The following is a 14928-nucleotide window of genomic DNA, read 5'->3' as shown; positions in this document are numbered from 1 at the left end:
TCGACTCCTTCTCACAACTCTCCGTAGACTCTGCTACCTCCACCCTCTTCTGCTCACTCACCTCCTCCCTCGACTCCCTCTGTCCCCTCACCTCCTGACCTGCTGATGCTTATATTTTCCTCTCCTTCCCCACCTCTGACCCCTCCATCACCTCCCGTATCTCTACCTGTCTGTCTGCCATCTCCTCCTGGATGCACTCACATCACCTCAAACTCAACCTCTCTAAATCTGACCTCCTTTTCTTTCCCTCCTCTGATCTCTCTATCTGTTCACAACTGTATTATTACTTGTACTGTGATCCTTTAAATGTATTTTTGTTTACGACTGAAAGTTTCCCTGGATAAGGGTGTCTGCTAAGAAATAAATAATAATAGTAATAATAATAATACTTGGTTTTTTTGTAGCTCAGACAATTCTTGTTTCGATGCCTGTGAATTTCTAGCTTACCCTAACATTGGTATTGCTTAACATTTCAACTATGATGGCCATGCAAAATCAATCTTTATTTTATATAGCGCCTTTCATAGCGGACCACCATCACAAAGCACTTTACAAGATGCAGTAACAACAAGAAAATCAATAATACTTTAAAATACAGAGCAAGGAATAAAACATGATACAGTAAAAAATAATGTATAATACAATACAGTGAAAATGCATAATACATTATATAGTAGCAACAACACAGCAGCAAATAACAGATATCAGGCTTAAAGGGCATGGAAAGCAAGAGAGAACAAGTAGGTCTTGAGAGCTGATTTAAAGCGAACGACGGTGGGAGCATCATGCACCAAAGCTGGGAGAGAGTTCCAAAGAGTCGGAGCCATGAAGCTAAACAAGCGTTCTTCAAGTGTGCTGCACTTTTGCTTGGTGATAACAAGCAGGCCAGAGTCGGAGGACCTCAGCTTGCGGGCAGGGACATAACTGGTCAGCAGGTTGATGAAGGGCATTGTAGGTGAGCAGGGGAGTTTTGAAAATAATCTGAACTTTACAGGTAGATGGGCAAGACTGGGGGTGATGCGTTCACGTTTTTTGCATCTGGTAAGGTTCCTAGCAGCAGCATTCTGAACTAGCTGCAGTTGGTTTATGGTGCGTGCCGGGAGACCACCATATAGAGAGTTGCAGTAGTCGAGAGTAGACAAAGTATCTCTGCATCCGTGAGGAAAAGATAGGGACGGACTTTGAAGATGTTTTGAAGATGGTAGAATGAAGATTTGACCATGGAGGAGATGTGGGCATCAAAGGAGAGGTTGCTGTCAAGAAGTACACCAAGGCTTCATACTGTGGGGGAAGGCAGCAGCAGAGAGTTTCCAAGGTTCAGGGCAGCTATATTGAGATTCTTGAGTTGAGTTTTAGATCCTACTAGAAGGAGTTCAGATTTGCTAGTGTTCAGCTGATGAAAATTGGCAGACATCCAGGCCTCGATGTCTTGAATGCAAGCTGAGAGCCGGGCCATGGCAGAGGAGCTTCCAGAGTCGGGTTTTAAGTAGAGCTGGGTGTCATCAGCACAGCAGTGAAGCATGAGGCTGTGTTGGCGGATGAGGTGACCCAAGGAAAGCATGTAGATATTGAAGAGAAGGGTCCCAAGAACAGATCCTTGGGGGGGACACCACAAGTGACTGGGTTTGCAACACCACTGCGTCCAGCATAGAAAACAGACTGCAATTGTCCGGATAGGTAAGAGGACATCCAGACAGACAGGTTCTAGAGATTCCAGCATACTTCTGAAGGTGGTCAAGAAGAATGCCATGATCGATAGGGTCAAAAGCGATTGTTAGGTCAAGGAGGACAAGCACAGAGGAAGCACCAGCATCAGCATTAAGCAGGGGATCATCTATGCGGTCCATCTAACAGCACACAGTATTTACCCAGTTTGATGACCATGACAGGATAGCGGCGAGACAGAGACTCAGAAGCCAGAAAACCACAGTACAAAGCACAAACGTGCACAACAAAATAACACACAAGTACAAACAAAAAGGCACAAGGGCAAAAATAAAGGTTTAAATAAAACACAGAATGGAGGCTGGCCGTTCGCCTTCACTACTTGCAAAAATACAAAAATTGTTCAGGCTGGGCACAGCCTTCACTGAACTTTTAAAGAAAACATACAGCAACAACACAGGCTCACTCACCAAACTCCTCTCCCCTAGTGGAGCCCTGGGCTCTCAATTTAGGAGCAGCCACATTCTCACATGTTTCTGTCAGGGGCAGGAATTAACCCCATCCCTGCCAACCACCACCACAACTGTGGTACAATGACGTAAAAAAAAACAACTGAGAAGTGAACTTATATTTAAATCATCAATATGCTCAGACCCAGAAGTAAACTTTCATCTTCACACGTTGAAACTGCACTAACCTCAACTTCACCGTGTAAAACACTTTTTATGATGCTTTTTGAAAACAACTAGAAATTCACAGCAATTGAAGCCAGACTTTTTTGAGCTAAAAAAAATGTTGTCCAACTAAAATAGTTGTTTTATTTGTATTTGTGTTTTGCACTTTAGGGCCTCAGCACCCATGCTTTCACTATGCATTTATTAAACAGAATAGACAACGCTTTTGAGATTGTACACCTACATGATTATTAAAAGACAATCAATACATGAGTAAAGAAAAAACACGCTGAATACATATACAATTATTTTAAACGACGAGGGATCGAACTAGATATGCCAGAAGAATTGATGCTGTTTTGATGGCAAAGGGTGGTCACACCAAATATTGATTTGATGTAGATTTTTCTTCTGTTCACTCACTTTGCATTTTGTTAATTGATAAATATAAACTATTGACATGTCTATTTTTGAAAGCATTCTTACTTTACAGCATTTTTTCACACCTGCCTAAAACTTTTGCACAGTGCTGTGTATATATATATATATATATATATATATATATATATATATATATATATATATATATATATAAAGAGAGGAAACTGATTCCCTGCAGCTCCTGCGCAGACGTCAGTGGCTGGCTTGTGGTGGGACTCCCATCTGTAGATACTGCAGCCCGGTGAGCTGATGATCATTTGTTTGCTTCTCTGCCGGACATCGTTGATTGTTTTCGGTACTCTTGTGCAGTTCTTCGAATGCTGGATGAAGAAGCATTCATAGATGCAGCTATCTGTTCCCATGCCTCTTTAACCTGGTTTGCCCTGGGTGCTCGATTGTATATATTATTATTCTCCTCGCTTCACCTTCTGCAAAAATATCTAGTCGGTGGTGTGAAGCGTTACTTTCGTTGTCTGGGAGCTGCCAAATTCCACTTCATGTTTGCACACAGAGCTAGCGCTGCTTATTCTTTTTCTCAATGCATAGTTGCTGAGCGTAGTGGCGACAGCGGAAACTCTCAGTGACTCGTTCCCTCTCTTGGGACAGTGACTCGTTCCCTCTCTTGGGACAGTGCCTCGTTCCCTCTCTTGGGACAGCCCCTCCCTGCAGGGGTACCTCAGTGACTCGTTCCCTCTCTTGGGACAGCCCCTCCCTGCAGGGGTACCTCAGTGACTCGTTCCCTCTCTTGGGACCACCCCTCCCTGCAGGGGTACCTCAGTGACTCGTTCCCTCTCTTGGGACAGCCCCTCCCTGCAGGGGTACCTCAGTGACTCGTTCCCTCTCTTGGGACAGTGACTCGTTCCCTCTCTTGGGACAGGCCCCTCCCTGCAGGGGTACCTCGGTGACTCGTTCCCTCTCTTGGGACAGCCCCTCCCTGCAGGGGTACCTCAGTGACTCGTTCCCTCTCTTGGGACAGCCCCTCCCTGCAGGGGTACCTCGGTGACTCGTCCCCTCTCTTGGGACAGCCCCTCCCTGCAGGGGTACCTCAGTGACTCGTTCCCTCTCTTGGGACAGGCCCCTCCCTGCAGGGGTACCTCAGTGACTCGTTCCCTCTCTTGGGACAGGCTCCTCCCTGCAGGGGTACCTCGGTGACTCGTTCCCTCTCTTGGGACAGGCTCCTCCCTGCAGGGGTACCTCAGTGACTCGTTCCCTCTCTTGGGACAGGCTCCTCCCTGCAGGGGTACCTCGGTGACTCGTTCCCTCTCTTGGGACAGCCCCTCCCTGCAGGGGTACCTCAGTGACTCGTTCCCTCTCTTGGGACAGCCCTTCCCTGCAGGGGTACCTCAGTGACTCGTTCCCTCTCTTGGGACAGGCTCCTCAATGCAGGGGTACCTCAGTGACTCGTTCCCTCTCTTGGGACAGGCTCCTCAATGCAGGGGTACCTCAGTGACTCGTTCCCTCTCTTGGGACAGGCTCCTCCCTGCAGGGGTACCTCGGTGACTCGTTCCCTCTCTTGGGACAGACCCCTCTCTGCTGCGCTGCCTCAGTGACTCGTTGCCCTTGCGCTTGCAGCCGTGTTATAAAAATCGGGCCCCTTGACTCTGGTCTTTTGTTTCTTTTGTTTAGCATCAATGGTTTGAACCGCGGTGCATTTACAGATAAAATATGAACTGTTTGAGTTATTTCATGTTATTGTTAATGTACATTGTTTTTTAAAACCTAAACGAAACTGTGTTTACATAGATAAGTCATGACAGTTTTCCTCACAATGTTTTGGCCGTACTTCTCAGGAATTGCATTTCCATGTAGTTATGATTTAGGACGACAAATCGGGCCGTAACAATGCAAATTACTGCAGTCATAGTGATTCAGCGGAGGGGATATTTAAATGACCCTGTCTGTATACTAATTAGGGAAAGAACGGCTTTTAAAATCATGAGGAGAGCTTACATGCCTTGCCATGAAGATAAAAACATTTAACAAGATACTGTACATGAATTCACGTATTGCCGTGCATTAGCTACTTGTTTGTCTGGTTACCTTTCCAACACACACACACGCACACACACACACACACACACACAATTACATAAAATATAATTTCTACAAGTTTTACTACTTGGAACTGATATTTGTGTTTGTGTGTGTGTGTGTGTGTGTGTGTGTGTGTGTGTGTGTGTGTGTGTGTGTGTGTGTGTGTGTGTGTATGGAACATCTAAAAGTTACATTTCATTAACACTAGAACTGCCTTTTACAATACATGTTTTTATTTTTAATATAACCAACAATATTCAATTTATTTATAGTGCGCAGGTGTAGAGGTGATGTGATTACAAAACAGAAGACAGACAACAAAGTTCACAATCCAAACAACACAGAGGTTTATTTATTTTTTAAAAAAGTTCTGAAGGCTCACTGAACAGAAAGACGCTTACTTGTCTACTGTCAAAGTGAGTTCCAGTATCACACACAGTATCACGAGTACATCTAGTCTGCTGTGTGCTGAACACGCCTTCACTTCTCAAAATACACAAGCAGCTCTTCTGCTACATACAACAACAATACAACAAAGAATTAAATCAACCAGTTTAGACAGAAATTCACGATCGCTGCAAGCCCATGAACAAGCGAAGTATGTAATTATTATTATTATTATTATTATTATTATTTTTAATAAGCCGCGGTGCTGCTTTTTTGTTGTGCTAAGTATGTAAAGCCTACCACTTGTTCTTGTTAGTTTGCAGGTTTTGGATATGATGACAATGTTTTTTTATGTTCTCTTCACAATTAACAGTTCATTTCCTAGAAGTGCTTACTGTAGCTGCATATTTATAATTTTATTTAAAAAAAAACTAATTTATTTCAGTCCACAAATCACATTTAAAAATAGATATATCCTATTTAATCTATTTTGTGATCTCTGTATGCTGCTGATCAGGCTTGAACCGCATGTTTTATTTTGTTGGTTGTACAGGACACCCTCGCTATAACGCCCTTCATTATAACAAACCTGGCCCCTGGACCCCAAATAAAAAAAAAAGATAATATAAACACACACGCAACATCCCGGTCTGTACGCAGGGGATGCCACCTCCACAGTGAAGTCAACTCTTATCTTAATAAAAAGATAATATAAACACACACTCAACATCCCGGTCTGTACGCACGGGATGCCACCTCCACAGTGCAGTCAACTCTTATCTTAATAAAAAGATAATATAAACACACACTCAACATCCCGGTCTGTACGCACGGGATGCCACCTCCACAGTGCAGTCAACTCTTATCAACATCCCGGTCTGTACGAAGGGGATGCCACCTCCACAGTGCAGTCAACTCTTATCTTAATAAAAAGATAATATAAACACACACTCAACATCCCGGTCTGTACGCACGGGATGCCACCTCCACAGTGCAGTCAACTCTTATCAACATCCCGGTCTGTACGAAGGGGATGCCACCTCCACAGTGCAGTCAACTCTTATCTTAATAAAAAGATAATATAAACACACACTCAACATCCCGGTCTGTACGCACGGGATGCCACCTCCACAGTGCAGTCAACTCTTATCAACATCCCGGTCTGTACGAAGGGGATGCCACCTCCACAGTGCAGTCAACTCTTATCTTAATAAAAAGATAATATAAACACACACTCAACATCCCGGTCTGCACGCAGGGGATGCCACCTCCACAGTGAAGTCAACTCTTATCAACATCCCGGTCTGTACGCAGGGGATGCCACCTCCACAGTGCAGTCAACTCTTATCTTAATAAAAAGATAATATAAACACACACTCAACATCCCGGTCTGTACGCACGGGATGCCACCTCCACAGTGCAGTCAACTCTTATCAACATCCCGGTCTGTACGAAGGGGATGCCACCTCCACAGTGCAGTCAACTCTTATCTTAATAAAAAGATAATATAAACACACACTCAACATCCCGGTCTGCACGCAGGGGATGCCACCTCCACAGTGAAGTCAACTCTTATCAACATCCCGGTCTGTACGCAGGGGATGCCACCTCCACAGTGCAGTCAACTCTTATCTTAATAAAAAGATAATATAAACACACACTCAACATCCCGGTCTGTACGCAGGGGATGCCACCTCCACAGTGCAGTCAACTCTTATCTTAATAAAAAGATAATATAAACACACACTCAACATCCCGGTCTGTACGCAGGGGATGCCACCTCCACAGTGCAGTCAACTCTTATCTTCATAAAAAGATAATATAAACACACACTCAACATTCCGGTCTGTACGCTCGGGATGCCACCTCCACAGTGCAGTCAACTCTTATCTTCATAAAAAGATAATATAAACACACACTCAACATCCCGGTCTGTACGCAGGGGATGCCACCTCCACAGTGAAGTCAACTCTTATCAACATCCCGGTCTGTACGCAAGGGATGCCACCTCCACAGTGCAGTCAACTCTTATCTTAATGAAAAGATAATATAAACACACACTCAACATCCCGGTCTGTACGCACGGGATGCCACCTCCTCAGTGAAGTCAACTCTTAATAAAAAGCACGCACTGTGTAACTGCCTCCGAAACGAAAATCAATTTATGTTGCAACAAAGCTGGAAACTATAATGATGGTTTGAAAAAAAGTAGTAATGCAGGCATAACTCTGCAGTGAATATAAGTTGACAGAAAGCACTATTTTTTGGCTTGTTCAGCAACCATGCGGCAAAGCAAAATTTGACTTAAAGAACAACAACAAAAAAAAAAACCTTGAAGATCTGATTAACTCTTCATGTCGGGTTGATTTTGGATAAAAACTGTTTGGGATTCTTGCAAGATGGATTAAGATTTGGTGCAGTTTGAAACGATTCGTGTCAGATTGACTTTGAAAAAAAGTTCAGTTTCAATTCGGGATTTTTCTTGTACTGCGTTTTAATTTGTTAATGAATGGGATAAAGCAGGTACATGTAATTCTACTTGTATTCACAATCTCATCTCATTAATTCACTCCAACAGTATGTTTTGATTGTCCTTTCTCTAACGAACCCCTCGATATAACAAACAAAAGGCTTGGACCTGAACAGGTTCGTTATAGCGAGGGTGTACATGTATTTGTAATTTCTAAATTTTTGACCCTACTAGATTTTGGTGACGGTCTCAATGGGTACATTTCCTAGTTAAATAAATACATTTTAAAACGATGTTATTTACAGTTAAGGATAATAATAGCATCAGTAATAAAACACATTTACATTAGATGGAGGTAGTAATTGTATCAATTTAATATGCGATTAACAAAGATACATTTTTTTTTTTTTTTAATTGCGAGATTAACCGAGATAAATTTTTTTTAATCACTTGACAGCCCTCGTTTTAATGTTTTGCCTTGAAAATCTGGTAGGACTGTCAGTTTGCTTTCTGTCTTGGTTTCGATCCTATCTCTCAAACAGGTTGCAATTTGTTAAAATAGAGGAGGAGACTTCTTTTTTGTCAAAGGTTACAGACGGGGCCCACAGAGCTCAATTCTTGGCCCCTCAGTTTTCTTTGTATATGCTGCCTATGGGCAATATTATGCGTAACTATGGGGTTAATTTTCATTGTTACAGCTATATTTATCCCTGAAACAGGGGGACACCTCAACTGTTAATATTTTGAGCTCCTGTCTTGCTGACATAAAAAAGGGTGCTTGAAAACTTTTCAATGCTAAACTAAAGTGATGATTCTGGGATCTCAGAAGTAACATGTCTGATTTAGTCTCTTATGAACTTGCAGACAACATGAGAAACTTGGGTGTGATCTTTGACCCAAATCTTTCTTTTGAGACACACATCCGGAATACTACTAAAATGTCTTTTTATCATCTAAGAAATATCACCAAATTGAGAAGTATTCCCCATCAGATCCTGAGAGACTAATGCATGCTTTTGTATCTTCTAAAATTGATTATTGTAATGCGCTATTCTCTGGTACTCATAGCAATCTTATATCTCGACTGCAACTTATACAAAATGCTGCAGCTAGAACTTTAACCAGGACTAATAGACAAGATCACATGACTCCTGTGCTAGCATCTCTGCACTGGCTTCCGGTCTTTCAGGATACATTTTAAGGTGAAGCTTTTAACTTATAAGGCATTAAATGGCCTTGCACCATCATATTTAAATGATCTTTTAATACCATATATTCCAGAAGCCCACTCAGATCACAGAATGCCAGGTTGCTTACTGTCCCACAAATGAAAAAACAAAACAACCCCCCCCCCCCCCCCCCCAAGAAAAAACACAGGTGGTAGAGCATTAAGTTATAGGGCCCTGTGGAAGGGTGGTAGGCAATTCTCTGACACACACAGGAAATTGAAGGTTTAGTTGAAAACACTGCACTGGTGCCCAGTTTTATTATTTTCTGTTTGATTTATTTTAGCCTGCAGATACCGACAACAGTAAACAGGACCACAGTAATACCAATACCGGTAAACAGTCAAATGCTGGCACACTCACAGGTGTTTTGAAATAATAATAAATAACAAAAGGCAAAAGAAAAAGGTAAAATAAAACACAGTAATAAAACTACAAAATAAAGGTGCTGTCTATGCAGTGCCTCCACTGTCGCTAAATCGGTCAGCTTGGGTATCCGTGCGTAGGTTCCCCTCTATTTACACACGCCCCCCTAGGGTACATAACAATTTATTTTAATTATAATTTTCTTTATTTATGGCTGGCTGTCTTCTTCAGTGGTGCTTGCCTGTTTCGTTCATGCTCGCCTCCTCAGCAAGCGGCTCTGAGTAACCCATATCTTGGCCAACTGAATGCACAACCAAGCACAGTACTTATGGGAAAGCCAACACAACCTCTTCTCCACCTCTCCGTGTCACTGCCATGACTGACATGCGGATCTTACGAGGCTGCTGCCTTCTTCCTGCAGAACAATGCATGCGCCAGACAGTCAGCACAGATCTCCCGTTACAGGCCCCAAAACTCTGGAATGATCTGTCTAGCTCTGTAAGGGAAGCACTAAGTGTTACTGCTTTTAAAACAAGATTAAAAACACACTTTCATAATGTAGCATTTTTAAGCTAAAATGTTCCTTTTATTCTCTGCCTTGTTTTACTGTTCTGTGTGTTTCTTTTGTTTTTATTGCTTTTCTTGCATTCTTTTATGAATATTTGTCAGTGTTTTATCATGTCAAGGGCTTTTCAGCAATTTTTATTGTGAAAGGTGCTATATTAAAACAAGATTATTATTATTATTATTAGTAGTAGTAGTAGTAGTAGTAGTAGTAGTAGTAGTAATAAATATAAGTTATAACTAATTTTTTTATTATATACAGTACTGTGCAAAAGTTTTAGGCAGGTGTGAAAAAATGCAGTAAAGTAAGAATGCTTTCAAAAATAGACATGTTAATAGTTTATATTTATCAATTAACAAAATGCAAAGTGAGTGAACAGAAGAAAAATCTACATCAAATCAATATTTGGTGTGACCACCCTTTGCCTTCAAAACAGCATCAATTCTTCTAGGTACACTTGCACACAGTTTTTGAAGGAACTCGGCAGGTAGGTTGGCCCAAACATCTTGGAGAACTAACCACAGTTCTTCTGTGGATTTGGGGAGCCTCAGTTGCTTCTCTTTCTTCATGTAATCCCAGACAGACTCGATGATGTTGAGATCAGGGCTCTGTGGGGGCCATACCATCACTTCCAGGACTCCTTGTTCTTTACGCTGAAGATAGTTCTTAATGACTTTCGCTGTACGTTTGGGGTCGTTGTCATGCTGCAGAATAAATTTGGGGCCAATCAGATGCCTCCCTGATGGTATTGCATGATGGATAAGTATCTGCCTGTACTTCTCAGCATTGAGGAGACCATTAATTCTGACCAAATCCCCAACTCCATTTGCAGAAATGCAGCCCCAAACTTGCAAGGAACCTCCACCATGCTTCACTGTTGCCTGCAGACACTCATTTGTGTACCGCTCTCCAGCCCTTCGGCGAACAAGCTACCTTCTGCTACAGCCAAATATTTCAAATTTTGACTTATCAGTCCAGAGCACCTGCTGCCATTTTTCTGCACCCCAGTTCCTGTGTTTTCGTGCATAGTTGAGTCGCTTGGCCTTGTTTCCACGTCAGAGGTATGGCTTTTTGGCCGCAAGTCTTCCATGAAGGCCACTTCTGACCAGACTTCTCCGGACAGTAGATGGGTGTACCAGGGTCCCACTGTTTTCTGCCAATTCTGAGCTGATGGCACTGCTGGACATCTTCTGATTGCGAAGGGAAGTAAGCATGATGTGTCTTTCATCTGCTGCAGTAAGTTTCCTTGGCCGACCACTGCGTCTACGGTCCTCAACGTTGCCCGTTTCTTTGTGCTTCTTCAAAACAGCTTGGACAGCACATCTGGAAACCCCTGTCTGCCTTGAAATTTCTGCCTGGGAAAGACCTTGCTGATGCAGTATAACTACCTTGTGTCTTGTTGCTGTGCTCAGTCTTGCCATGGTGTATGACTTTTGACAGTAAACTGTCTTCAGCAACCTCACCTTGTTAGCTGAGTTTGGCTGTTCCTCACCCAGTTTTATTCCTCCTACACAGCTGTTTCTGTTTCAGTTAATGATTGTGTTTCAACCTACATATTGAATTGATAATCATTAGCACCTCTTTGATATAATTCTTTAATCATACACCTGACTATATGCCTACAAAATCCCTGACTTTGTGCAAGTGTACCTAGAAGAATTGATGCTGTTTTGAAGGCAAAGGGTGGTCACACCAAATATGGATTTGATTTAGATTTTTCTTCTGTTCACTCACTTTGCATTTAGTTAATTGATAAATATAATCTATTAACATGTCTATTTTTGAAAGCATTCTTACTTTACAGCATTTTTTCACACATGCCTAAAACTTTTGCACAGTACTGTCTATATATATATATATATATATATATATATATATATATATATATATATATAGGTTCCATGTTTATTAACCACTGCAGATCCAGGATGTATGCAGGTGAGTCAAGGTTTGTTTGCAGTTTGGGGGGTAGGGGGCATTTTTATCCATTAGCATGCCTCACAAACATTCCTTGTGTCTGTGAGTGCTTTGAGAAGAATGGAAGATACAGCAGCAAACAACTGCCATCTAAAGGTGTATATATAGTATTTACTTTCATTTTGGTAGTTTATTTGCAGTATTACTTATTTACTTGTATTGTATATTGGTATAACTTAATTGTTATTTCAAACAAAATACATCACTATATAAGATTGATTCAGACACCGGAAGTAAATGTTCATGTGTGATCAGGGGTTTTGAAAACAATAACTTTGAAAGGTTTTATTTTGTAAATAAGAGGAGGATGATGATGATGGAGGAAGACCTGACGCTGAAATCATATACAGCAAATAGAGCAATCACCCTGCTGTTCATCTCTGTATGCTTTCAATAGAGCAATCACCAAGCTGTTCATCTCTGCATGCTTTCAATACAACAATCACCCCATCGTTCATCTCTGCATGCTTTCAATACAGCAATCACCCCCATCGTTCATCTCTGCATGCTTTCAATAGAGCACCACACCCCACCGTTCATCTCTGCATTCTTTCAATAGAGCAATCACCCCACCGTTCATCTCTGCATGCTTTCAATACAGCAATCACCCTGCTTTTCATCTCTGCATGCTTTCAATAGAGCACCACACCCCACCGTTCATCTCTGCATGCTTTCAATAGAGCACCACACCCCACCGTTCATCTCTGCATGCTTTCAATAGAGCACCACACCCCACCGTTCATCTCTGCATGCTTTCAATAGAGCACCACACCCCACCGTTCATCTCTGCATGCTTTCAAGGTGTTCACATTCCTCTGTGCACTCGCACCAGCAACAAACAAGCAAGTACGCATCATATAGGAATAATGTGCATGTTATTGTGGAGTAGTGGTTAGGGCTCTGGACTCTTGACCGGAGGGTCATGGGTTCAATCCCCGGTGGGGACACTGCTGCTGTACCCTTGAGAAAGGTACTTTACCTAGATTGCTCCAGTAAAAACCCAACTGTATAAATGGGTAATTGTATGTAAAAATAATGTGATCTCTTGTAAGTCGCCCTGGATAAGGGCGTCTGCTAAGAAATAAATAAATTAAATTAAATTATGTTGAATAAAGTATTTTTATTCATCACAAATCTAGCATATGTAGGTTTCCTGTTTATAAAAACTTAATTTATATTCTTCAGAAGTCTTATGTTTTGTAGGTATTATACTGTTTACAAATACATCGTTTCTTTTATTATTTTATTATTTTATTATTTATTGCATGTGTTGCTATTGAAAAAAAAACATAGCAATAAAATGTAAAAAAAATGTAAAAAAAACATTTTCATTTCTATTGTGTATGATGTTGGTGTTTTTGTCAAAAATACACATTTTTTATTGTTCATAAATTCATATCAAAGGTGTATGTCTTACTTATTATACTGTTTCCTGGTGTAACAGGTTAAATATATACAGCTGCAGTCAAAAGTTTACATACCCCAATGGAAATTTATAGTTTAGAAAACAAATAAAAAGTTACAAGAAATAGATTTACGATTATTTATTTCAGCATTTTCTTTGCAAAACTCCTAAAATGCTAATTCAAAAGTATTCATACCCTGACAAGGAAAATTAAATTAATAACTAGTTGAGGCACCTTTAGCAATAATAACTTCTTTAAAACTATTAGGATATTTGTCAATGAGCTTTGGCATGATTCTTTAGTGGTTGTTGACAATTTCTCAACGCAAAATTCAATTCAATTCCGAAGACTTAAGAACATAAGAAAATGAGAAGGTTTACAAACGAGAGGAGGCCATTCAGCCCAACTTGCTCGTTTGGTTGTTAGTAGCTTATTGATCCCAGAATCTCATCAAGCAGCTTCTTGAAGGATCCCAGGGTGTCAGCTTCAACAACATTACTGGGGAGTTGGTTCCAGACCCTCACAATTCTCTGTGTAAAAAAGTGCCTCCTATTTTCTGTTCTGAATGCCCCTTTATCTAATCTCCATTTATGACCCCTGGTCCTTGTTTCTTTTTTCAAGTCAAAGTCCCCTGGGTTGACATTGTCTATAGCTTTTAGGATTTTGAATGTTTGAATCAGATCGCCGCGTAGTCTTCTTTGTTCAAGACTGAATAGATTCAATTCTTTTAGCCTGTCTGCATACGACATGCCTTTTAAACCCGGGATAATTCTGGTTGCTCTTCTTTGCACTCTTTCTAGAGCAGCAATATCCTTTTTGTAACGAGGTGACCAGAACTGAATACAATATTCTAGGTGAGGTCTTACTAATGCATTGTACCGTTTTAACATTACTTTCCTTGATTTAAATTCAACACTTCTCACAATATATCCGAGCATCTTGTTGGCCTTTTTTATAGCTTCCCCACATTGTCTAGAGGAAGACAATTCTGAGGTCTTTTTCATAGTTCCCTTCATCAATTTTAGTATCTCCCCTATGACATTTATAATAAAAACAATGATACAACATTCCTGGAAATGAACACACACACATGACTGCATACTTACTATTAGAATCCACAGGCACACCAACAGCTGTAAAGAAACAACAAGCCTGTCAGTGACACTGATCCCCAGCGCTGGACACTGAACAACAAGCCTGTCAGTGACACTAATCCCCAGCGCTGGACACTGAACAACAAGCCTGTCAGTGACACTGATCCCCAGCGCTGGACACTGAACAACAAGCCTGTCAGTGACACTGATCCCCAGCGCTGGACACTGAACAACAAGCCTGTCAGTGACACTGATCCCCAGCGCTGGACACTGAACAACAAGCCTGTCAGTAACACTGATCCCCAGCGCTGGACACTGAACAACAAGCCTGTCAGTCAGTATTTTTACATGAGATCAAGTTCTCCGAAAACAAATGTATTTGGAACTGAATCAGAAAATTGGTTTTCTGAAAACAACACTTTTCTGTGTTTACATGACTTGGAATAGATAATCAAATTACCCTTCAGATAAATTCAAACTGTGTACATGGATTTAATTTTTCGTAAAAACATAGAGCATTTGCTCATTCGCAGTAGCGACTAGGATGGGAACAGACAGGGCTCGGTTCAGTCTGCAGTAAGACTAGGATGGGAACAGACAGGGCTCGGTTCAGTCTGCAGTGA

Source organism: Acipenser ruthenus, chromosome 38 (genome assembly GCF_902713425.1).
Source record: "Acipenser ruthenus chromosome 38, fAciRut3.2 maternal haplotype, whole genome shotgun sequence".
In the NCBI taxonomy this organism is placed as follows: Eukaryota; Metazoa; Chordata; class Actinopteri; order Acipenseriformes; family Acipenseridae; genus Acipenser; species Acipenser ruthenus.
The sequence above is the reverse complement of the archived record's forward strand: the minus strand, read 5'-3'. Positions refer to the sequence as shown.